Source organism: Argiope bruennichi, chromosome X1 (assembly GCF_947563725.1).
Source record: "Argiope bruennichi chromosome X1, qqArgBrue1.1, whole genome shotgun sequence".
NCBI classification, from domain to species: Eukaryota; Metazoa; Arthropoda; class Arachnida; order Araneae; family Araneidae; genus Argiope; species Argiope bruennichi.
In genome coordinates, this window is record NC_079162.1 from 39,256,769 (window position 1) to 39,281,066 (window position 24,298).

Here is a 24,298-nt window from a genome sequence, read left to right on the forward strand (position 1 = left end):
CACACTTTAACCATATTTCTAGATATTTCTAGGTTTAAGACTATTCAAAATTAGTATTAGGATGTCAATATTTGAAATAAACATTAAAACTCTTTAAAAATTGGCATTTAATAGCATTAATTTAAGCAAATTCTTTAAAAACTTCAAATTGGCTACACCAAAAACTGTTAATTTCATCCGAACAAAACTTATACTAAAATAAACGGCATAATTTTCTCTAGGGAATGAACCACAATCGTATGGTTATAATAATAAATAAAAATTTTAGAATCAGTCGAAGAATTTATCATGGAAAATTTTAGTAAATTTATGACTTTATTGTTCAAACAATAGGCTGTAAATTAAAAAGAAATATTCACTGAATCTAAATTCTTTCAGTTCATTCCTAGAAAACATAATAAAGACAAAGTCCACCAAATTTCATAGTAATATGATAATTATATTTTGATTTATTTGATTTGAAGTGAGCAAAAAATAAGTAAAAATCAATTTTGAGGAAAATGCATTTAAAATATTCACTGGTTTTAATAATAAATTATGTGTGTATATACTTAAAATTCACCACATTTATAGGTTATACCTTTTTTCTCCTCAATTTTTAATAATTTTCCTTTTTTAATCATTTTATTTTTTTTGGCCTTTTTTGTGTTTGGCTGTGGCCTCCTAGATTCATTTATTTTGTCTATTTCGAGCTCAGCAAATGCTCTGACTACATTTGCCCTAGGATACACTCCAATAACCTTAAGAACATTCAGTAGTCCTATAAAACCTTCATTAAAAAATATTAAAGGCATAAATGCCCCTAATCTGAGTGTTCGGAGCTCAACAAAGACATCTTTAGGTACAAATTTCCACTAAACACCGTTGAAACTCTCATTGGCATTTTGCATTTTGCAGTGCTAAAAATGTTCCGTATTTAAAACTAAATTTATGTTTATACAAATTTTTAACATGTTTTTGGCCTTTTAAAGTGGTACTTCCGGTTAATTAAATGCCCACTTCCGGTTTACCGGTCATTACGAAAATATTTATATCTTGTCTTCTAATTAACGTAGAGATAAAAGTAAACCAGTTTTGGATAACTCAGAGTCTGGTCTGTCCAATAAAAGATTTTTTAAATATGTCATTTTACGCCAAAATCGACCTTTTCAACGTGTTCGGATACTTTAAGAAATAAATAAAGCATCTAATATAATCTAAAATTTTCTAATGATAAAATAACTATCAATCAAAATAAAGAAATGATGCATGTGAAGGCTTTATATCCATGCATGTGAAGATAATGCAAGTTACTGAGTGGAAAACAGTAGCTTTGCTTAGTAGTTAAATAGGAAGAAAAGAACTTGTCTTATGCTTGCAAATCCTTTATTTAAAGGAATTTTTTATTTTCTTCGTGTCTTTCATTTTCTTACATACAGCTTTTCCCAAAAAACCATTTGCAGCCATTCATGGAAAACAATTAACAGCAGGATGTCCTTTACATAGAATATTCCATAAGACAATCCCAACTTGTTTCGTGGAAAATTCTTTATCCCGCTCATAGTAATTTTCTGCATTACCATTACATTCATCCGAATAAACTGATCTGTATTCTTGTCTCTTTAATTTCATTATTCTTCTTATAGAAGTATCAAGATAAAATAATTTATCATCTATTCTCCTACTTCATCTATTTTACTTTTCCTGTGCTCTCCCATTACAAACCTATTAACTCAATTTCCTATTTTCTAACATAAAAATAAGTCGTCATTATTTTATGACAGTGATATATTACAGCAGTGACAAATATCTTTTCTCTACTTGTATGTTTATCTCAATGTGTTACCATCCATTTCTAAAATTCAATTTCTTCCTTTTAACAAAATGCTCGTTTTCCCTTTGACTTATACTTTGGGGGGGAAAAAATGCTGTTCGCATACTTGCCAGATATGATGTAAAGTTTTTAATCTTTCTAATCATAAACAGTAAATCAAATGTTTCTTTCGGTTTCAAGTCGCAACTTTTTTAGCTACATAAAATTCCTTAGTTTTCAACTGCAGTTTGAAATTATCATGCCAAGCATGGAATAACTAAAAACATTACACATTAGTACTTTTTTTTAAAAATAAAACTATGTTTGAATATTAAAATATAATTTTGAGTGAAATTAATTTTTCTTTTTAAATGTTATAAAACATTCAAAAAGTCAAAAAGGCTAACTCAACAACAAATGCAAAATTTAAACATTATACCAGCTATTTTACTTAACATAAAATATTTTTATCTAGGAAAAAATTCTCCCTAAAAGCTTTGGTTAGCAAATGCTAAATGTACATATTATCATGCAAACTATACACATTCCATAATTGTATCTATATTTTCTAAAAATCGAAATTTTAATAAAATGATAGTATACTATCTAAATTCATTCAAAGTTAAATGAATAATACAGTTACATTAACGCCCCGTTTTAAAGCAACAATAGGGCTATTTGAAGACGGAGTTCGTAATTTTGAACCGCAGTCGGATGGCAAGGACGACACCTGAGCTGGCACATCCTCTCTCCAAATTTCCGCGCCACACCAGGGGGAGGGCACTCGGTCCCGACAGATTTAACTTGCACCAGACCCGCTTACATGACTTTCATCGGTGGAATCGTTTCTCGAATCTGAAACCCTCTTCTTCCAATTCCTAGACCTCACCACCAGACAACCACGGCCCCATTGAATAAATGAAGTTTTGCAGGCATTTAACTTCCCATATAATATTACTATTATTATAGAAAATAGATTTAACCCATGAAGATTTTTCTCTAAAAATATCAAAAAATGATTATAATTATGACACAGAAAATGCTAATTCTATCAAAGCACAATATATAAAACAGAAAAGAACAGTGTCACATAAACATCATATTTAATATTCCATATTAAAAAAAATATTTTATGCGTGATGTTTTTAAAGTGATTTTAGTGATTATTTCGCTAAAAAAACTAAAAGACACATACAGGACCGAAATTGAAATTTTTTATTGATAAAAAACAATTTATATTTTTGTTCCAAAAGAAAATTTTCTTACGTCCTTTTTCCTAAACAAATTAGTACTAAAATGTCAGCGCGTGCACCGGAAGTCAGAGAAACAGACATTTGTTTTCTGAGATAAGAAATTGGGAGAAATTCTTTAAATGACTTTTGTCATCTTCCAAATGACTGTCAAATTGGTAATGACAGTATTTAAGGTATTGACAGTATCAGTCTTTGTGATATATTTTAAATTCCACAAGCGACTGAAGCCCAAAGCATGCCCTCCAGGGATAAATATATGTTTACAGTATTTAAATATTTTCAAGAGCAAAGAAACAAGCGCATGAAATAGTTTTTCCTTCAATTGCCAGTCTCTTTCTATAAGTGTCACAGTTTTCAGTTATTTGAAATGTGTACATTAATGACAGACACTATCTGGACTGAAGCGCAACAATAATGCTGGAAATACGGGACTGTAAAATAGAGTGAGTTATTTTTAAAAAATGGAAATAATTCTTTAAAGGTAATTTCGATGTATGACAAAACAGACAAAGTTTTTAAAGTGAGAAAATAGAAAAAAATGTTGTGGGTCAAAGTAGATACTTTTTATCCTAAATCAACCCATCATCCTATGAATGTAAGCAACCATAAGAAAAGTACTTTAATAATATATGAATTAAAGATTAATCGTGTTTTTGTCCCAAACTCAAACAGGCAAAATGAGATTTTGGTATATGCCAACACAAGCAAATTCATAAAGATGGCAAAAAATGAAAAAAAAAGGGGGCAATGGGAGGGAAACAAATACTTTTTTTTTCTTTCTTTCTTCATCTTTTACATCAGTCAAATCAATTATTGAACAGTAAAGAGGGCACACAAATTACTAAGACTTTTTTTGCAAATCATATTTATCATGGAAAGTTAATACTCTTTCTGCCATTTGAACCATTGTCATTGATTTTAGTCAATGTATACTTCCATGAAATACAGTAGTCTAACCCCCCCTTTCAAAATTTAATTTTCAGAATCCATCGGTTATTTTACAGCATGCGGTTTTGATTTATCAAAAAAAATTAGTCCGACAGGGGAAATTTTGGCACTGCGATCGAAAACTTTATTATATAATTTGCTTGTACGGGTACTTTGTGACATGACATAGCAGATAAAAGAAAGGGTTGAGAGAATTAAAGTCATTCTGCGTTGTCACTACGTGGACGCCCTTTATTAGCCAAGCTGTTTCATCAGCGAGATGAAAATGCCAGTGCTGTTCCTCGTGAATACCGGTGGTTAAAACAGTTATGTAGAGGACCGATGACCATAGCTGTAGGACTGGGTGAGACAAAATGCCCATTCAATCCCATTTGGATCAATGTCTAGGGTACTGATTAAGAAAAAAAATAACGTTTAAAGAAAAACCGATAATTTATTTACAGTTAACAAAATTAAAAGGACATTAACAATTAGGACGGGAAAGGTTATTTATGTTAAAGTTGGAAGTAAAATATTTAGATGGCACCAAGGGCGAAGCCAAATACGATGTCTGCCCATAGCAAAACTATGTGACGCCGATGCGTATTAAATACTCATCGTTATCACCGAAAAGAAGAACCCTCTCTCTTTTTTTCTCTCGAGCGAATGCCAACCGCTCGACTTTTCTAAATCTTACGGTCATGTGACTTTGAATTAGTAGAACCCATGGTGCCATTTATTACAATAAAACAAAATTGAACTGGGTATACCAGTGGAATGGTACTGACCCTAATTAAATCTCTACATAACTAACTAACTTAAGAAGAATAGTTGAAAGATTTGAAACATCAGGAATTCTTGGTGTGCGAGAAATCGAGGCCGAGGACGTAAAGGTATCAAGCAGTGACAAGTTGAAGAAGTTGCAACAGCCGTTATGGATCAGGCGATAGCTAATAAGAGGGTACCAGCAGTGCACGTTCAATATCACGACAAACATATGTCCCGTTCTCGACGGCGCAGAAGATATTGCGTAAGATCCTGATATTTTATCCGCATAAGATAACACCCAGTAACTCATGACATTGATCTGAATCTTGGCAATTTCTGGTTGTGGGGCGTTCTGGTTCACTTGAAAGGCGTTGTGAATTAAGGACATGTTCTGGAATTCCTACTTTAAAAGATCAAATAACGTTATATGCCAGACGAATAAATGCCATTATAATTTGAGCCACCTTCGAAAATCTCGCGTACCACGTACATTATTGGAACATAAAGTTGGTGATTACCTTTGAGCCAAATTTGTAAGTTGCTTTAATACACTTTTTTCATTGGTATTTAGTATGTTGCCACTTACTATTTCCACTGGCATATATGTATTCTTTTTCCACACATTATGCGTTTGCAGCGCCAGAATTTCCCCTATCGACGTTTTTTTATACTAATTTCTTTTTGATCAATTATTAATTTAATATGGATGGTGGCCAAATTTTGTTATATTTCGTCCAGTACAAAACACAGTACAAAGCTCCGAACACCTCATGTTATTTCTTGATCACCCTGTACTTAAGTTCCATTAGAAAAATGATGATACACTGATATGATAAACATTTTACCTTACTGGATAGAGTGACATTAAGATTTCAATAGAGTAAATAGTAAACATGTATAGTGTTTCTCGTCTTTTAGTGTATTTTGCTTCCAAATAAAAAAATCTAGCAGATTTGTATAGCATTGTAATTTATGCTATGAGAGATTTCTAAATATGCTGATGTAAAAGAAAACTTTTTTGACTTATAACTCAATATCAGTTACCGCAAAAAAGTAATGCAGGAGGAGTGGGTCTAAGACAAACACACTTACAGATTGCGGTTCTTTTCAAGCATTTGCCGACTGCTGTGGCTTACGGCACTTTACAATACACTGACAGTTATCCCTCCCGCAGAGATTTAAACAGAGCGAGTGTCTGCTGATTTTTCAGTAGCGCTAGCTAGGGCCGAGAATAGAGACTCAGCTACTCATGCGTCACAGTCCTTTTTACGGTGTGAACTTCATTCATACATTTCATTCACCAACCACAAACCGTAAATTATACATGAATCAGAGACCGATCACCTCTGAACCAGTACCCCAGTGGTATTACTCTCTTTATGTGGGACTTCATGACCAAGAAGGATTTATGCGTGCGCCAACCACCACACACACAGAGAGAGTCTTCAGCCGGTGGGGTTCGAACTCGCAACCCAAGGAATGCGCGTCCAACGCCCTACCAACTATGCTACTCCAGTCTGTAGATTTTCTTTCCTATACTACCCTAGTCCCCTTATACGTTTAGGGGATGCAGAGGATAAAAGAATGGAAACAGAAAATAAGGTGCTGGATTGTTTAAGTATGCGAGAAAGTAGAGAGAAGGAGGCTGTCGTTGATTTGAAATCCTCCTCCTTTCAAAATATCAATGAAGTTCGAATTCACACATTTCAGCATATAGACTCTTGCACTATAACTATTGAATCCTCTAAATATGTTGTTACTAAGATGCCTCCACCAAAAAAAAAGGCAAAATCTGAAACAAATAATTCGAAATATATTAAAACAGAAAGGCTGTTAGTAAAACAGAGGAAATATTTTCAAGACCTTTTTGCCTCTGTTAAGCGAAAAAAACCATTTTAATACGATTAAAAAGGAAATTTCACCCGAAATATGATTTTGCAGAGCACACTGCTTAATGCAAAAAAAAAAACTGTGAACCGCCTTTTGACATCAGTCATTAGAGTCAGTTGTTGCATTTCAAAATATCAATGAGATTTGAATTCCCACATTTCAGGATATAACGCCCACAAAATAAGCAATTCGACCGCCTACATATAAAATTGATGCTGTTACCATGGCAACAAAACTTCCACCTACGAGCAAAGAATTTAAAGTATTTTAAAACAGAAACGCTGTTAATAAATTTTGAAAGTATGTTCATGATCTTCCACCTATGTTAAGCGAAGAACACTATTCTAATAGGAATAAACAGTCTTTTACTGATAAATATTGGTGGTTATCTTTGATTCTTAACAAATAAGCAGTGAGGTTTAAATTTTTGGAATACCAATGGGAATTAGATTACAAAATATCATTGTATCATAGAAATTCAGAGGATATTCAATTGCACATATCATAGGAATCACAAAGTTTCAAAAAGTAAGAAGCTCATCAAAAATAACTTCTAGTTTTAATTAATTTTCACATTTTTTTTTTAATGTTGACTTCATAAATAGCATTCTTCTTCTTATAATCCCTTAAAATATATTTGTATTTTAAAGATTCCATTATAATTAATTGTAAGTTTAATGCAGTCCAGATATTCATTCAAAAACCTCTGCTAAAAACTAGAAGGAGTTGCTCATTGGTCGACCTTTTGTCAAAGAGTAGCGATCATAAACAAAGATAACAAATAAATTCGTTTAATTTTCTTTATTTTTGATTTGGTTTCTTTATTTTTGGTTTCTCATATACAACTTTATACTTTTCTTCAACATATTTTCTTTTTGATATTTGAGAATAAATACTTTTCTCTGGAAAGTTCACTATTTCACTTGATTATAAGCAATTCATAGTGGTTAGTGAATGACTATGAGCAAACTGTGGTATTATCCTGAAGTTTTGAAGCGTGAAAGCATGCCGTTCGGGGGAAACAATACTGGGGATACGATAAGTTTCCTCTCCCCCCCCCCTCTGATTTGCTATATAAGTACTAACTATGAGTTTTTACTGCTTTTTGTTCCTATCGATAGAAAGTTGTTTGATTTTTCTGAACTTTTTGGAAGGATAATGCCTCGTATTAAATATGTGCAGTTGGAGCTGTTTCCTTTTGAACTTGGAGATTCGGCTGGTAAATATCCTGAAATTTTTTAGCATATAATAGCTTTTAAGATGTGTTAATTAACTCATTAGAGTATGGTGTAACTTTATTGACATTCTGGTTTTACCGTTCTAAGAATTTCCCTTGTAACCAAAATTATAAATTGTAATGCTGCAAACAAATTTAAGACCAAAAATTGCTTATCTTTCTAATTTTATGAATAGTTTATTCATTACACTTCTGTGTTGCTCGAGAAGATATATAAATAGTATGAAATAAGTTGCAGGTGGTATAATACGAAAGCACTTTTAATTGAATTTTTTCACTATTTCATGTCAATTTTGAATTTGCGTTTTCCCGTTTGAAAACACTCTTGGAATGTTTCAATTTTGATACTACGAATATTGAAAAACTTATAAAATTATAATGCAGTATCGAGTCATCACATTAATAAGTAAAATCTCAAGATAAATTCATTGGTAGTGTGTAAAAGATGCAATGAACAGATACTAATTCTGGAAAAGTATCTAAACGCATATCTCCTTGAATAAATGTTTAAACCAGTTTATATTAAGAACAAATCAAAAGTCAGTAGGATCGAGAAAATCAAAGATAAAACAATCGATAATTCGACTGATAAAACGAATAGATCTGAAAAATCTAACTATAGAGAAAACGTAAATGTTTAAAACTCTGAAAATACTACTTTTACGCGTTGTTCAGCATCAATTAATGAGATCTTGAAGCACTTGCACGAAATTTGGCATTCGTATTCACCAGAAAATAAACTAAAAGATTTGCATAATTTGGTGCAGATATTCATCTTCTATGATTAAGACGGGAAAACTCCCATCGCGCAATAAAACTTAAAAAAATGTGCTTAAAATACTACACTGAAGTATTGAGGATAATCTGATTCGGTTCAAAGTAATTCTTTATAATAATACAATAAACCTGCTAGTTGTGTTTGGAATAGTTCAATAAGGTGAGATTCAATGGAGCAAATTGAAAATAAATGCTTATTAGATGAAATTTTATCTCAAAGTGTATATACATCTATAGGTAAATTGTATATAAAAAAGTTGAATATTTGAAATAACATAAATTCTAAATACAATCAAAAGTGTTGTAAGAAATATCGGAAATAAAGTTATAGGGTTCGAATTCTTCTCGAATTTTCAGATTTATTATACTCATGGATCAAGGCTTGCAAACTTCAAGCTCTGGACGATCATGGCCAAATACGACAACTAAAGGACGAAACTAAATAGTAACATAGTAAACCGTAACGGAACAAGAATAAGGATCGGAGCAAGAATACAGTAAGTGCTTTTTTTTTTGCATTCTAATTATAGGATATAAAGATTCATAATTTTTAAGTTAACAATTTTTACTGGTTCAGTGATGTCATTCAACCAATGATTCAGCCATTGTTATCCATGGTAACTCGTTAGATGAGAAAATGGCTTGCAATAAACATTTGGAAAATGATGAATCCAGCAAGTTTTCTCCCCACTGCTTTAAGATTAACATTTGCGTTATGAAGTTCAGAAGCATCTTTCTATCAGCGGATTCAAGGCCCCCTTAAAATTTAGTTCTAGAAAATTGATACAGGGTTGACTAGAATCGGTCAATCCCTAATCTCTGCATTCAGAAAATTAACTTTAACAAGGTATGACGAAATGGAAATCATTTTCTCATGTTTGAAACATAGCAATATCTGACAATCTCTGAAAGTATAAGCCGACTGATTTGAGCCCCATTAAATCAGAACTGCATCTAAGACTTTCTAGCTTCTTACTATAAAAACCGCGTACAAACTTCCCAGTGTAATGCATATGAGTATAAAGCTAACAGATTATGTATTGCAAAGCATTCAACTAATCGTATATCAATTTTAATTTGCTTGTAAACCTTCAAATAAGATCTAACAACGCGTATCTTGACTTGTATCGTAAGGTTTATATGTACATTTTCATTCGCAATATTCTCGAAATTCCAGCAATGTAAACTATATATCTGTAATTTTACATTTTCTGATGGGGCCATGCATTTTTCATTTACATTATCAATGAGATTTCCTCCCTGTTAGACTTGGAAAATGCCGTATTTCTTAGGCATACCAGTTGCAATATTTACCCCTGAAGTAAGATTTCTTTTCCATTGCTGACAAAGCTTTGTTTTAATGTAAATGGACAAATTCTAGTTTATCAATCTCTAGCATCTTTTTGCAACGGTAACTTAATATGGGAATTCATTTATTTTCAGGTCTTCCAAGAAGTCTTTGCATGAGCAAGAATTTGAACGTCTGCTGGAATTTGATTACCTATTCATGCCGTCGGAAAAGATCGGTTTCAAAAAGATTCAACTTCTCAAGATCCCGTCTACGTCGTTGCTGAGTTTTGTAAACTCAGTCAAGATAAAGACGATTCCTTGGCAACTGTGGACCATCGGATAAGTAAAAATGTTAAGCCTGATGGCTGTAGTAGAAAAATGTTAAATTTGTGTTGTGCATTAGAAATGTATTTTGCTATGTTATAAATCTCAATTAACTAACATCAATACAGTGTCGTTTGAAAGGATGTTAATATTTTCTTAATCACTTTTAATTCAGTAAACTATATGGATGCAGCAGAGAACTCCTATTGGAATTTAAATTCGCAATCTCATTAAAAGTTTCTAATTAAAATGCGGGCTGTAAACTTAAAATATTAAAAGGATGTTGCTGTATTTTGACTCTTTAAAATTAGATTGCATGTTTGAATATTAAATTGAATTTTAAATAGACAACTTACTGATTTGATAGTTCTTCAATGTAAATTCGTCATTTAACATGTATATAAAATGGTAATATAGCTTCATTTATGGTTGAACTTTCCCATTTAAAGGCTCACATTAAAATGCATATTTTTACAGAAAGACTTAAACCTACACTTACATTTTAATAATTTGAAATGAGTAACACACGGCGGATGTTTCATAAACGACCACAAACAAAACTGAATAGTGCACACAACACATACTGTGATAAAACTTTGGTAGTAAAGTGTTATCTTAAACGAGAGTAATTTGTCCCAAATAAAAAGGAACAGCACTGGCATATACCGTTGATCACTTCAATCGCATTCCTTTAAAGTGTGACACAAGCTTTGCGTATATATTCGCAATTTAATCTACTTCCCTAACCTGAACTATTTAAAAATAAAGTAACCATGCGTCATGAATAACTTTGGTTAAGAATATGTTATAGTACTGAATTGCTAATTGCTAGGTAAATTTAATTTAAGGTAATACGATCTATGCAATAACTTTAAACTCTAATTTGTCGGTAACCACCATCGCTTAACTGAACATTCCAAATCGCAATAGGGGGAGTAATTTACGGTTTTCTTGTATTCTGCGAGTTGACTATATTTTAACGCAACAGAAAATTAGACGACACTCCGAACATTCTATTCAAAGAGGTTCTAACAGTCAGAAATCGTCCTTAAAATCGGTGTATAATTTTTATAAACGCAACTAATTTGTAGATCGTCGTTAATTAAAACTTGGTTACTTTCTAAATTTGATAATAACAAAAGCAGATCGCGTCTTTTCAAAATTGAAACCACGAGTTAAACCATAGGAATTCCGGATTATTTCCAGAATCTGTTGAAAGTATTAAGTTAAGCTTCTTCAGAAATATGTACACTGACGCAATTTGGTCGAAACTTGGCCCGAGCGTCAAACTTCAAAACATTTCGAGAAGGGATGCGACAGTTGTGGGATATTAAAGGGTCGGTGCGCGCACCATAGAATAGGATTTCAAACGAAAGTCGAAGGGTGGATGGGATGGAAAGGGTGGTGGGATGCCAGCCGGCTGGTGATAGGTCGGGACATGTTGGAATGGTCAGGACGGTACTAGGTGGGGAAGAAATTAACTGGATCTTTCAACAGTATTTCGGAAATATCTGAATTTCTATGAACTCGTGATAGAAATTCTATCTTAACTTTAACTATTAATTTCAATGTCTTTGTTTCCGAAGAAATTTCAGGAAATGAACGTGTCGGAAATTCTAATTTATTATTACTGTAAGCTCTAAAAATTTTAAGGTTGCTTTATTAGCTTAGTTCCATGTATAATTGGAAATTGCCACTATAGTTGGATTTCTTTTAATTGTATTAAAGATTTCTCTTGTATGTTAATTTCGATGTATTCCCTTCACTTAAACACTAACTGTATGCCGTATAAGTACTGAGCAACAAAAAAATTTGAAACGGTTATTAAATAGTCCATTTAATCAATTTTCCTCAAATTCGATATTAAAGGCGATAATGATATTAAATCTGAATTCTTTCGTAATGTTAAACTAACTTTTCTTAGAATAGTGTTCAATATTCTTGTACCATAATGGAAAAATCGATTAATAAAACCTGCACATAATGAGAATTTGTGAAGTAGAAACGCTTGAGTCCCTTAAACTCAGAGTACCTCGATACAGACACGCTAAATGATATATTAATAATTAAATAGTGCTATACAATATTGACTTTTACAACTAATCTTTTGAATCGCCCACAAATACACCGTTTCAACGCATTCGGTCACAATTTTACCGTCACGTCCTCGTATAAATCCAACAAATTTCGGATTCAATTTTTGGGGTTGAAATTTAACGTTTTTTGGAATAAATGTCTAAAATTTTGTTAGGTCAGAGTCGAAATACAGCGTACAATGCGAAATTTCACTTCAGAAAATTATTTAATCTTAAATAAAGACTTCACTCCTTAAGACTAATCTTTTATTATAGACTTCTATAGTAATCGGATATTTTATTCCACGCGAATTTAGCAAGAATCTTTTCAAACGATGCTGGAAATTTATACTACACCGTGTTGCATTGGCTGAAAGAGCATAAACTGAAGCAAATAAAATCTGTTGCTTTTAAAATGAGAATGTTATGTATTCAGTCTGAAATTAGTTTGACTAGAGTGGTGTACTATGGTAAATGGAAATCTAAATGTTTTTAAATATGTTTATCATAAGATTGATTCAATACTAGAAATTTTGAGCTTTGTTCCAGCTAATGTATCAATATGGGATGTTGATGATATCAATTGTTACACAAATCGGAAGCTCCGGAAATGAAGACGGTGATGCTCAATTGCGCTGGTCAGTGTTCGATATTCAAAAACAGTGAAATTTCTTATGCTATCTATAGGAGTCTAACTGTAAAATCATATGGATAGGGCCACATGACTTCATTGTCCTATTCTTCATAAATTGGGCAATAGTTTATTTGATCAAATGGTTCCGAAACTTTTTGAATTCCGTTTAAGATGCAATTTTAAATCGCCAATTATTCAGCGAGATTTCTGCTAGTTTCCAGGTGCATGTCTTCTGTCAGTGAAGTATCGCATTTCCCCTTCTCGCTACATCTTTGGGCAGATATCATGCATTTTAAAATTTGAATTAAACACAATTTTTTCAATCATTAAATCTTTAGAAGATTCTTATTGTTCCAAAGCTTAGCAGAAATTTAACATAAAAGAGGATGGATAAGTGTTCTTGCATCTTATGCTTACCAAAGATTGAACAAGTTTGTCTTTAGTGGAATACCTCTGTATAGTCTCGGGATAGATTTACTATGGTTTACTAATTTTGCCTTTATTGCACTTAAAATAAATCCAAGGAGCTCCCTTAATTGACAATAACAAATCTATCTGCTCAGATTAGCAGTATGGTCATTTACTGGATTCGTAAACAAAAATGGTCAATGAGATTGGATATAGAATCCATAAGCAAAACGAATAGCATTATGGATATTCCATGCCAATTCTGAGAACAAGTCGAATTTTGATTTATTCCTTGCAACTCAAGATTGCAAGCATAAATTGCATATTTCGCTCAATTTTCTGGGAATTCGACAAATCCATCTTATTAAAGCTATCCTCTGTTTCTGCACAATGGCCTTCATGGTGTGCATTAATTCCTTCCAAACTTTCTTGGCTGTAAAGTTCGATCTTGATGTCGATTCTGTGAACTCGAGTGGTAATAGTAGCTTCATGTGAAATCGAAGATCTGAATTTCTAGTCATGCTTATTTACGTACTTCACACTAGTTCATTACTTTAGATGGTGCCATCCTAATTCAATTATCGTGCTTCCCTACCTCAATATTGAAGCAGTCGATCACATTCAAAATGGTACTGAAGCTTTCAATTTATAGGATGGTTTTCTAGAAAAGCTTTAAATATTTTTCTCGTAATACATGGATTTCCGACTCCAAGTTGATTTTTTATACGATTTGAATCCAGACGGAAAAGACTCATTTGGTATTCTGTATTTGTAACATTTATAGGATAATCGGATATTTATTGCGAAAATTGAGTTCTTAAGTATGCAATTAGTTAACTTAAATATTTTTCCAGGAGCAAATTTGGTGCCTACGAAATCGATCAGATAAGCTTTTTCTATTCAGATAAATTGGTATTTATTGCCTTAAACTATTCACACATTAAGCCTGAAAAGTTAAATTAGTCTGAAGTTTTCTTAACACTTCATTCTTTATAAATTAAGATTTAGATCCAATCCCTTACAGTATAAGTTTCGCACAAGATTTCTCGAAATGTTAATCCTTGAATTATCCGTGGATCAACTTCATTCCTTTTTACTATCCCTTTTTATAAAATGAAACGTTGCATTTTAATCTTCAGTGAGGATATTTCTTGCTTATATTTAAGGTCATTTGCCGATATTAAATTTCCTCTGATTAAGGAAGATTCGATACAAGATTATAAGACTAAATTATGAAACTTGGAGCAAACCTAATCGGGAATATCGCCTCCATAGACTTGAGACTATACCGAATCCAAACGCAATATAAGCCTGTAATGTATCCTAGTGTCAAAAGTAAAATTAAATGAATAAAACACAAGCGAGATGGAAAACAATACAATTTCTCCAAGTCCTATTAAACTTGCTATCATAAGCACTTGTAAATGAATAGATTTTGCTTAGTTAAAAACTTCAGTAAACATAGATTATGAACCGATGAATCAAATTGTTATTTTGGTTTGTGACTTGCACGCTGGTGTTTACTTGCACCCCTTTTATCAAATGGACATGCAATATTCAGTTGAGTACAAACCAATAGATGCCGATAGCAGTCTAAGTTTTATTCAAAATTCTCTTAATGAATCATATCCTAGATTCTCGAAATAACATTCTGGTACCCGACGTTAGCCCTTATTAGTTGCTTGTAGTATCAATTGGCAGTTGAGAAAATACATGGATTTATAACGTGCATTTCCATTTTCGTTTGAATGGAGTAATTCTTAGATCAGGTTTAAAGTTGAGGATTGCATGAAACTTGAAACATTATGTATGAGAAACTGAATAGTGCCTTATGTTCTGGTGTATAGATTAAGCGAAGTAGGGTTTTTGAATTTGCCGTTTACTCTGGCCAACTACATAGTTTTGTTCCTACTTTGTTATCTTTTGCGATAGTTAAGTAAATCGGAAGCAAGAGTTTGCTGTTCATGGAGCCATATCAAGCCCATAGAGAAACTAAAGTAGCAATTTTCTTGACTCGCTTCCAAGTACGTGTATTAAATGCATCAGAACATGCACCGTTATCTGCGGGCAATTTTCATGATCATATTTACAAGCTCAAGACTTTTAATTCAGATGTGAAAGAAAATACAGCTATCAAATATTGCGAAATTATTCTAGAATGCCCCAATTTTCAGCATAAGCATTGCTAATTGCTTGTACATCATAGCTATGAATAAGAATGCTCATGTTATCCAGAAACCTGAACCTGGTTATAGAGAACAGGAATACTAAGTGAAATAGACGGATTATCTTGTGTATAGAAGTGTACAGCATGCTTCTGTCTTCTAGTCTGACTTCTACAGTAACATGAAGGGCAGTTTTATCAAGACATTGATAGTTGGTGGAGATCAAATTAATATATTCAAATCTACAGTTGCTTGTACTTTTGAAATTGTATATAGGAAGATATTTAATTCTATCTTGACTTTAAATGTTCTAATTATAAATATATTGCGAAAACATGCAAGAGTGTGTGTGCATATAGCCACATATTAGAGCGAAGGTTCGAGAGTAGTGGACGATAGCTGTAAAATATCTTCCAAATAATGGATTGCTTCAGACTGAACAATTCCACTTCAAAGCAATAAGATTTTCCGCAACCATATGTAGTCTATTCATAATTTTTAACGTCTGAGGTCAACTAGTACCTCATAATTTTTACGATGTCTTTACTGCTTGTTGTTGGTTTTTACCTTGGCATGTTTTCTTTAAATCGGTGTTTTAATAATTGACGATTCGTTATATTGCATTGGCTGTCCAGATTTAGATTGTAAGGTAAAAAGAAACGGGTTACGAAAAAGTTTTGCAACTATTGCCTTATCCGGCTAGTGCTTTATAGTTAGCATACTTGTATTCATGAATCATGCTTCAACTGGTAGAAATGAAGCCTCATCAAAAGGAACTTGTATGCATGTGTTCCTCTTCCTTCAAAGTAGTTAATCTAAGACGGTTTTTTCTTCGAATAATTTTTAATTCAGAAATACTACTATGTGAAAATTTAAAGATCCAACATTTTGTTCTTAATTTAAAAGGTTAGGAAATAACTAAGGATTCATTTTGGGTGTTCCAAATTATCTTTAAATAGTACAGTAGTCTATAGTTTTAGATACTAGTTATGGCCATTTTTAGTCTTAGATATTATATAGCATTAGATTGTAAGTTTAATAAATTAACTTCTATTAACATTCTTTAACTGAACTCCCAAGATGAAATTCTTTCGTAGGGTTACATGGAAGACTTTTGAGTGGCTCTGCCGGCAAGCCAATCAATCGTCTTCTGCAAATAGTTTGAAACGCGATGATTGATAACAATGATCAAAATTTTAGGCTTTCACGATTATCTAAATTCTACTTAAATCGATACTTCGTTAAAATTTATTTGCCTTTAAATCCATTTTTAAATAAAACGGTGAATTTATTGCGTTTTTATAAATAAAGCCTTTAAAATTTCTTTGAGTGATGGGTTTTATCTTGTCAATTAATAGCTCAAATTTTCAATTCTCAACTCGTGACCTCATACATTTTAACAGGGTCAATTTCTAAGGAGGACGTGACTCATGTGTGCAAGATATTTGGCAATTTTAAAATTTACCAGAATGGACGTGGCTCATGAATACAAGTTTGTTAGCTTTAACGCATCGGCTTGATAAAGTGATTGTTGTGACTCTTTTTCATATTCGTTTCAATTTCTCACTTACCTACCTTAACACCAGCGTTTGGGTTTAATATGTGTATATTGTAGTTGTCGTTAACTTTAGGTGGGAGATGAATAAATGACCGATGTTTTATCGGAGCTTTCAGGTTCATAACTGAAACTAATTGGCATATTCATCAGTATTTGTGGTCGTCTCTTCTATATGTGTTATGTAAATTCACGAGTAGCTGTTTTTACCAATTTTCAATTCCATTCTGTATAAGTAATTGGGTTTTAAGCTTGACAGTACTGCAGGTTTTATCTACTAGCTGTGTATTTAATTTTCCACTTGATTTTATAACGCTCAGTTTGATACGCAGCTCGTTATTGTAACGATTAGTTTTGAAGAATTCTTTGAAAAGTAGAGAAATTCTTGATAAAGTAGAGAAATGGCTTATATCAATGTTTTAAACAACTGCTTAGTTCTGGATTGTTATCTGTAAAAGTTAGATCCTAAATTATCGTGCAATAAATTCTTTCACCTTTCATCCACAATCGTATCGCAAATTTTGCAATCTAAATTTTTAGATCACATTAGCCAATTGAGTTGAACTTCAAATAGCATATGAATGAATGTGTCCATTATCTAATTAGCTTGCAGTCATTATTGGGAGCTAGAATCTAAATTCATTTTTCATCGTTCGAGCGTAAAGTGAAATCAAAATCGATGCAAAATTTCCATGCATCTTAAGTTTTGATCGCCTGTCATACCGAATTGAATTTTAATGCAACAGACTAAACTGTCAAGGGTGTATTCCTTGGATCCAAAATCTTTTTGAATCAAAACTAAATATTTGAAGTATAGATTAATCTAGTTTTTAATTATGAAATAAAATTTTAGGTTCGTGTCAATTTTGGATAATTTAAATGTAGCTCTTGCATGATCACTTTAGTGGTTCAAAAACTCGGCCTTCTTATTAAAAAGTTACTTTGGGCCATCCTGGATATTACTTGCTTACTTTTGTTCTCTAAAAGTGGTAGTAAAACGTTCATTACTCAAGGCGGCAAATTAATTGAAGAAAGCGCAAGTGACTTATTCTGCAAAATAAAATTCAGCATGTAATGAAGTATTTAGTCGTAGATTTATTGTGAAGTCTTTTGTCTGAGCTAATTATATTTGGAGGTATGGCTTGCATTTCGAATCATCTTTATCTGGCAGATTAAAATTGAGTTTTCTCCGGCAGTCGTCTTGAGGCTGGAGGTTGTGTGCCAAAGTTTTGCAAGCCTGTGTCAAAATTTTCTTCCTTCTTTTGCATGTGTAGCCAACTGTTTCTAATTTGTCAAGCAACTAATACTAGGCTTGCAGTGAATATTAATCTTATAGCTCAGTGATATGGAAGCTTATTTTAGATTTTGTAACGTTTAATTTTTTAATCGTTGATATTTCAATTTCTTTCAAAATGCATGCACCTTGGTAGAATTTCGCATACGAAAAATGATCAATGCAACATTTTCATTTTAGAATATTCTTGCTTGTCATTCTTTGACTTTTATCCTTCTCCCTTTTTGTGTCACATTTACATAACTCTTAAACACTCGTATTTTAGGAACTTATACTGAGTTAGTAAACTAAATATCTTTATATAACAATCGTCTTTAAGGGTTGCTTTCTTATAAACACATCTTCTCATGATGTGAAATCCGAGCAGTAATTGCATTCATTTAATTTCCGTATGGCGACGGTCGCTATGGAATTCTAAAGCAATTATTCAATATGCTAAATTCGAAACTCGTTCTTACTTGGTGATAATGGTTTATTTTTGATTCGAAAGGTTTGAAGTACTTGAAAAGTCGTTCATTGTTTATCAAGTATACGGAATTGGCAGTGATAAATATCACGAGTCATTTCTAGACGTACTTAATAGGCTTTAATATTGTACAATTTTTATTCCTCGTTTGTATGCAATACTTCTCTGAAGCGAAGGAATTGCTTTTTTCTTGGGCCTCTCAATATACGCTCATTGACATTAACAATCGGCAATAAAACGAATTTCTGAATCGGAAAAGCTAATAAAATGGCCAGATGTTCATTTAAACATTAGTCCAAGGAAGAGCAACAAGATCAGTAAATATGAAGCATGGAATTGGGAATAGTTTTCAGGAAATAAACGCTTCATTTAAAAAAAATGTTTGTTCAAAAGTTAATATTACCGTCCCTTTGCAATTCGTCTTTTATGGATGCAACTTAATTCGAAATGGATCTCGGTGTATAATATCGTGTAGATCCACCATTTCAAGTGAGAAGTGGCGAGATTAAGTTAATGTATCAAGTCTTTCAATATATATATATCGCCATCTTAAATGTTCATTTCTCTGAATCTTTTAAAGAATGTTGCGTGAAATCTTAAACCTGCAACTATTGCTGAAAAATCCAGATGCTGCTTGAAATGCATAGAAATCCGGATAAAGGAATTCAAATAATTTCGAGCTGAATTTACATGTGCGGTTTGTTATACAGCTGCTTAACGTAACTTATCTCAAATCAAATATTTGGTCTTTAATCCTTTTTTCCGTTTGAAATATTAACTTGTGCATTTGATTGGATTCCAACCAGCATGGCGAGACTGCCATAATTTTTACAATATATTCAGTAAGATTTTTAAAATTGGTTGTCTTTGGATTTGTCCTGAAATTTGATTCTTGATGTTACAATAGATGTCGTAAACTCGACCATACTATAGATATTCAAATATTGCTGATCCTATTCAATACTTATTCTATGTCTGCTCTACAGGACACCGCAATTAATGAAAATATTTCTAGGCACTCAAGTTGAACGCTATAAAATTCTGGGCTTTTATTAGTCTAAAAGCTGAAGGTCATCAGAAAAATGCAGTTTCACATATCACTTCTGTAAAGTCATTCAGATAATTTGCTTTGGAGCATAATCTCTTAACTATCGATGGTTACCTTTACCATAAATATTTGAAATATTGTCAGTCATATTGAGATTTTAGGTTTGTGCTGATCGCCACCTATGGACCTTGTATCGAAATAAAAACTATAAGCACATCTTGTTGAATGGCACACATAAAGGGCTTCAGCAGTCAGTGATCAATCTTGATACTTAATTGGTTAAAATGATTAAGCTTCCTTAAATTATAAGGAATTAATAAATTTTTGAGATTTGTAAACAAAGATTAGAACAGTATTTCCATGCCTGCCTTTTGTGCCTTCAAACTGTTGAATTTGACTTTATGACCAAAAGTGTATCTAATTGAGATATTGTTGAATAGATATTTAGATATTGCTCCCTAGTCTGGGGGAAAATCTGTCGCATTGTTTTTCTTTGTAATTGGATGTCTTGAGGTGGTCCGTGCTTTCTGTACGTCTTAATTGCTCATTTAGAACCCTCGGCATGTCCGTGTGTTAAGCCACCTTACTCCAAATTCATATTCTTTGTTCCACTTTGGTATGGAAACATTCTTCACCCCCCCCCTCCTTCTCTGCCTAAAACTTTAAATGCCAAGCTGTCCTTCAAGAGTAGCTAAGGTTTACATATTTTTGAAATATGTAACTTAATCTGGGGATTATCAGTATCGAAGCGGATTTTTCCTAAATTGCCATATGATCACAGGAGTATCTGTTTTGAAGGAAAACATCGTGAAAAGTGCAATTCTCGGAACATGCGGTGCTTTGCGAGAATCTTTATTCGAGTTTTTGAGACTAGCTTAGTTACGTCACGGTTCAGATGTTCCAACTGTTCCACAACAGTTTGCTACTAGTAAACCGACACAGATAGTCGGTAATTAAATTCGTAGTAAAAACAATACTAGATATATAGCCAAATTTCAACAAGGCCATGATCATAGTTTAACCTTAATCGAAAAACCTTACTCGCATTCAAATTTGTATCAATACGGATTTCTGACCTTGTATCCCTAGGTTTATGAGATTCATCATGTTCTTGTATCTCTCAAAACTCGAACCCATTCGTCCATCGGCCAAATCTTTCTATTCCGTGACTTCTTATTCTTTCTGAGCTGCTTATAATGAAAAGTGTTTCTTTTATGCAGCTCTGACTTGTGTACGATATTTACAGTCTGAACCGCATTTGTATTCAAATTTGAATTGAAATATGCCTTCATCAGTCTAAACCAGATCCAGTTTTGTTCACTTTCATTCTATCCATTTAAAAACTTATTTTGAAATTTAATATTTTGACCTTCATGTATTTGTCGAACCTTACTTTGGTCTTCTGCCAAAGAATGGAGCATTCAATGATCGTACGAGGAAGGCTAACAAGTTCTGTTGCTGGCAGAAATATTTAACATCCCAAAATATAATAGTGGAGGGGTATAATCTTGCTACATTTATCGAGTTTAAATACAAGGAATTCAGAACTCAAATTCTCCCACATTTGTTACAAGCGATCAACAGATTCCTCAAACTGATCAGATAAATTTCTAGAGAACTTGCTTCTAGATCTATATAGTTCTGAATTGCTTTACTTGCTTCTGTTTCCTGTCTTCTCATTTTAGCAAGAATTTTTCTTGGTATGCGAAATCGTAAGGTCTCTGAATTGATCGCTTTCGGAACGTATCTACTATCGTTGCAAGTCTCTTCCAGTGAAAGTACTTGGCAAATAGGTACATCATAAATCCCCCTTGCACTGGAAATGCCTGGCCAAAAATGGTTAAATAGTGAAACGATTTAACACATCAGTGTAGAACTTTCTTGGTGAAACTGCATTCTTTTAATGAATGCATTTGCCATGCTTTCTTAATTTGGATTTTTCTTTTCAAGAATATTTATTGGAATCGAAATAATGGGGATGTTATTTATAGTCCCATTTTCCGCACACAAGACCTGCGTGCAAAATACAAACCAGGCTTCATTTCTAAAGTGCAGTTTTAAGCTAAGAAATCGTTAACGAAACAATTTTTAAATATGGAAAATGCCTCGTATTTTGATCTGTTCTGTCGGAAGGAGCTGCAGAAAAGAATGAGTGTCACCGTGCGTCTACTTATATTGCTTAATTTCCAAGTGAATCAACCAATTTGTTGAATGCAACTCGTTTTCTTATACACGTTTTGATGTGGAATACTGTATTATACTCTTTCTAAATGTAACCAAATGCTTTGTAATTGCATGAGGCGCGAAACACACTTGTGCGAATTCCAATGTAATGCATTTGGTTTCTAAACTGTTTGTAACCTATATAATGCATATGTTAATACCATACTAAATATTTTGTCAGTGTGGAAATACTAGAACTATTTGAATTAAGGAAATTAAAATGTTTGTAATCGATGGGTAAATATCCTCACTGTTTGCCTTGCCCTAGTTAAAACGGCAAATTATCATCTATATAGTTTAATATTAAAGTACACCACTGTAATTGTTGCAAGTGCATTATACTTTTAATAGTAAGTGAAATGGAATTATTTAAAATTGAAATGCTCTCCTCGTACTGTTTTCAATATTTCATTATTTTGATAAAGTATGCCCTTATTCAATATCGGTTTTTGTAACTCCTGCACAGGCATTGTAAAAATCGCTGTTTTGTAGACTTCTAAATTATCAAGCATTTAAAATCCTAAGAATTTGTTTTGATCTGTATTGTATATATATATCATTTTAAGAATAACGTATCACAAGTTTGTCTAGATGTTAATATAATTTAATATTGTATTTTTGTTCATACGTTAACAATGAATTTCTATTCAAGAATCTCTAAAAGTATTATAAAGTATATTGACTTGTTGCATTCTATTTACTGAATCTTGTTACTGCTGCAGTAGCAAAATTGATGTTGTAAAATCATTTAGATGTCAATGCAGATTGACTACGAATTTTCTACGTGTGACTTGCCTACGAATATTAGTATGTAAATTTACAATTGAACTGCACATTTTTAAACTTTCAGAAACGCATTAATCTAACTAGATGTACTAAATTCTAAACACGTGCAACTAAAACTTCTCTTAGCAATAATGTAACTTCTGTTTTTCTCAATTTTTTTCCATTTGCAAAGTATCTTGTGTATTAAATGTGTTGCAAATATTCACAACTTTTGGAAATTGAGTTTTTTCCTTAATTATGTCAGCTTGTTTTCCTATTTTCTCTAAAGATGTAAATTTCGAAAATCGCAGTTTGAATCATTTTTCGAAAATGTCTTTTTCCAATGAAATCTTCGACACTTATGAATCTAAGGTACTTTGGGTCCAATAAAGCAATCAACGCAATATGTACAACTATTTTATACCTTGTATTTCAGATTTTATCATTCTAAATGACTTTGTATTCAACAGGTCTTTTCATGTATTAAACGCATTTTGCCAAGTCCAATGGACATTGCAATATTTGTATCAATATCTGTATTATGAATTTATGTAACTTCATTTAAAACTTGTGCAGCCATCAATAAAAAAATGTATTTAAAATTTTGTGGTTTTTGTGGCCTGAACAAACGTCTGCAAGTATTTTTAAGAATTTCGAGGAATTTTAATCTAGACTTTCCTGGTAACTAAAATTAAATCTCCAATCGGTTTGCATGGTCCAAATCTAAATTATCCCTTTGCGCCATTTTTAACGGGAAATGACGTGACGAGAATTGAGATTCGAGCCATTTTTTCAACTGGAATTTCGGTTATGATCTCTCGCTCTATAAAGTTTCAGACGACTTGGTTTTAGTCCTAATATGCCCAAATTCTTTCAAATATGTTAAAATTTATTATTCCAACTATCTTCTACCTTTTAAATGATTTCAGCAGTACAATCTCTATGTGGAAGAAACTTATCTGGAATAAAGATCATCATGATGGTTTCTTTTAACAGTATGCAGGTTTGATCCGACTGGAGGGTTAAATTTGCATTTATTCTTGTTATTCGTATAGCTTGCATCTTAGTTATCAGCTTTGCCATCTTTTAACATTGAAGCAGTGAAATTGTAACTTGACTCAATGGATCAAGTATTAAGTTTTAGACTTTGCACTCTTAATGTATTTCTGTTGAATACTGTGCATCTTGAATCTCGTTTGAATTTAAATTAAGTTTTGAACTAACATTATCGCTGTTCAATAACTGAGTATTGTAGTTTCTAATAGTTAGATAACGAGAACTAAATCCATAGATCAACATAATCTTTCCAGATGCACTTCCCAAGACAAGTCAGAGTTCCTAAATTAGAAAATGAAATTGAATTTAAGCTCGTTGAGAATTCCCTTTCTAAATATTTAACTGATAATG

The 24,298-nt window shown here is 32.5% G+C and overlaps 1 long non-coding RNA gene across 1 annotated transcript; it reads left to right on the forward strand.

Moving 5' to 3' along the window:
- Nucleotides 1–7,737: 7,737 nt before the first annotated feature.
- On the forward strand, nucleotides 7,738–23,463 carry LOC129958495 (uncharacterized). Its single transcript, XR_008783227.1, has 3 exons — nucleotides 7,738–7,849; nucleotides 9,002–9,141; nucleotides 10,088–23,463. It is a non-coding gene; the product is annotated as an uncharacterized LOC129958495 (long non-coding RNA).
- Nucleotides 23,464–24,298: the final 835 nt, after the last annotated feature.